The sequence below is a fragment of the Callospermophilus lateralis genome, chromosome 2, assembly GCF_048772815.1.
Source record: "Callospermophilus lateralis isolate mCalLat2 chromosome 2, mCalLat2.hap1, whole genome shotgun sequence".
NCBI lineage: Eukaryota > Metazoa > Chordata > Mammalia > Rodentia > Sciuridae > Callospermophilus > Callospermophilus lateralis.
Genome location: NC_135306.1, coordinates 167,634,818 through 167,638,136, shown reverse-complemented (window position 1 = coordinate 167,638,136; position 3,319 = coordinate 167,634,818). Strand labels below are relative to the sequence as shown.

The 3,319-nt window shown below is 36.3% G+C and overlaps 1 pseudogene; it reads left to right on the top strand.

The window, feature by feature from the left end:
* Window positions 1-398: 398 nt before the first annotated feature.
* Window positions 399-2,157, top strand: LOC143389579 (rho GTPase-activating protein 29 pseudogene; annotated as a pseudogene).
* Window positions 2,158-3,319: the final 1,162 nt, after the last annotated feature.

The window sequence follows — 3,319 nt, the reverse complement described above, 5'->3', positions numbered from 1 at the left end:
AACAATTCTAAATATGTATGTACATAATAAATGATCTCTTAAAAAAACATTCATTTTTTTAGGTGTAGAAGGACACAACACAATGCCTTTATTTTTATGTGGTGCTGAGCACCGAACCTAGGTCCCGCCCACGCTAGGCAAGGGCTCCACTGCTGAGCCACAATCTCAGCCCATAATAAATGATCTTTAAAAAATGCTAAATAAGGATTGATAAGGTGCTGGGTTTTGGCCCAGTGGTAGAATGCCCCAGCGGAGGCGGCTAAGGGCGGGCGGGGCGAGGTCCTGCGGGATCAAACCACGCGACAGGCGCCCACGAGCAGGACGTCACGGGCGCCCACAAGCGGGCGCTGTTGGAACGTTGCGGACCTCAGATTTCAGTTTTTCTGTTAAACGAGAGGATGATTGCTTACAAAAAGAAAAAGGCAAAGAAAAACGTGTTTGGGCATCAGGCCACCTTCTGAAATGGGATTCAGGTCCATAAGTTCCGACTCTACTTTTGATCCGGACTACATCAAGGAGTTGGTGAGAGATACCAGGAAGTTCTCCCATGTGTTATTATATTTAAAAGAGGCTATTCTTTCAGACTGTCTTAAAGAAGACATTCATAGACTTCTGGATGATCTCCTCCATGTTTTAAAGTCTGTAATGATAAGCATCAAAATCTCAATTCTGTTGATCTTCAAAATGCTGCAGAAATACTGCAAAAGTGAAAGCTATGAATTTCTCAGAAGTTAATGAAGAAAACAAAAATGACCTATTCCTAGAAGTGTTTTCTTCTATTGAAACTTTGGCATTTAACTTTGGGAATATCTTTATGGACTTCCTTATGGGAGATGTAGGCAAGGACTCATTGTTACAACTGCCTATTACTCGGGAAAGTAAGTCTTTTGAAAACTTTTCTGTGGACTCAGTGCTGAGTCCACAGAAGGAAATTTTTCTCCTATAGAATTAGACCATGTGCTGTTTAAAAAAAAAAAAAAACTAACTTTATTGAATTCGCCTTGTTATATGCTACCATATGGTCAAAATGTACAAAGAACATAGTGTCATGGGTTGAAAAAAAGCTTAACTTAGAATTGGCATCCACCAGAAATATTGTAAAGTTGACAGAAGCAACTAGAACTAACATTGGACTACAGGAGTTTATACCCCTACAGTCTCTATTTACCAGTGCTCTCCTCAATGGTATAGAGAATAGTCCCCTTTTACAAGAAAGAGTTGCAGCTCTCCAAGTCAACAATTTGTACAGCCTCCACTGGAGAGGAAAACTGAAATGGAAAAACAAAGGAAAGAAATAAAGGAACTTTGGAAACAGCAACAAAATAAAATGCTCAAACAAACTGCTCTCAAGGCAAAATTGTTATGCATGCAATGTGAAGATGAACATGAATATGCATGTTTCGTGCAGAAGAGGAGCATCAGTGCTCAAGTGGTAGATTAGCAAAAAATCCCAACAAGCAACTACAAAAAAAAAAAAAAGGAATGTTGGAAGAGGAAGTGCTTCAAAAAGTAGAAGCAGCAAATGAACTCTACAAAGCTTGTGCAACACATATTGAAGAAAGACAAAATTATCTAGAAAATACCAAAAGAGAAATTTTTTAAACATTTTTTTAAAATATTTATTGCTTAGTTGTAGTTGGCAACAATACTTTGGTTTTATTTATTTTTATGTGGTGCTAAAGATCAGGACCTTGCACACGCTACACAAGCACTGTACTGCTGAGCCACAACCCCAGACCCCGCCAAAAGAGAAATTTTAACACAACTCAAGACGCTTGTTTTCCAGTATGATCTTACCCTTAAAGCTGTAACAGTTAACCTCCTCCAGATGCAGCCTCTGCAGGCTGCCTCCCTTGCAAACAGTTTACAATCTGTAATAACACCAAACTTCATGATCCAGGCCAAGAGTACAGTGAACTTGTGAAGGCTAAAAATTCAACTGAAGAAGAAAAAGTTAATGGGAATGTAAATTAACCATTAGCAAATAGTTCCCAGATGTCTAGATGTGGCTTTGCTGATGCTTTAGAGGATGTTGTGCACCTTCCTGACAGTTGTACTAAAATTGAAGAGGACAGACGCTCAAACAATGCAGATGTAACAAGTGCTTTTCACTCTGAAGAGAATACAGATTTAAGAAGAAGCAGATTGCTCATTTGATCATTAAATGAACTGGAGCTCTGGAATTAGAAAATCGGGCTTTATAATGTAACTATGAGATGTGGTCACAATTATAACTCCCATGCCTGCCTTAAAATCCATTGGTCATTGTTAAAGGAATTTGAATCATTTTTGATGTCAGTATTTTACCTTATGAAATCCGCCTGTTAGCTAAGTTTTAACTTTTATTATTCTTAAAGATTCTTATTTCATGGGGCTGGGGATATAGCTCAGTTGGCAGAACGCTTGTCTTGCATGCACAAGGCCATGAGTTCAGAGTCTATAAGTCCAGGTACATAAACATTTAAGTCTAGTGGTGAAAAATAAATGAAAATATTAAAACTATAATTCAGGAGATATTTATAACTGCCTTATTTTTATAATGAACTATCTCAGGTATAGAAATGAGAATGTACACATATATGAACAGTTTAAAGAAAAAGAATGAAACAAATCCTCAATAAAAAAAAAATATTAGTACATTAGAAGCCCCCTGGATACTCCTTCTTGATAACACTGCCTTAGCTCCCACCAGAATAAACCATTATACTATTTTTTAAGTCATGCTATAGATATTTTAAATGTTTTCAGTACTTATATGTAGTGGAGTTTTGCCCTCTTCTGGAAGTTCTTCATATTCTATCATACTATTTTATGACTTAATCCATGCATGTTGTGTTAATGTGAGTAGTTGCCTTTATTTTTACTACTATATTCTAGTCTATGAACTTGAATATCATGATCTACCTTTTGAATTATTTTGCAATAATTGCTATAATAAACAATTCAATTAAGCCAAAAAAAATCAAAGATATGTATTACTTCAGGGAAGATGTATTATTTTTATCTCTGGAGCAGAGCAGGAACAGACAGCTACTTTTGTCTTTCAAATTGAGCTACTAAAAAACAAATCCTCTGCTCCTTTCCATAGATGCTGAGAAGTCATATGACAATATTCAATCATTCCTGGTGAAAACACCCAATAGAATAGTAATTAATAAATACTTCATTTGTAAATTCTACATGTATGAGGTACATATATGTAGAATGAGGGGCAAGAGACATTGAATAAGTTCATGCTAATATTAGAAAGGTAGTGAGGATGTCAAATATTGTCAGTAAAATACTGCACATTTTAGAGGTATGCAACAATCAGAAGCAT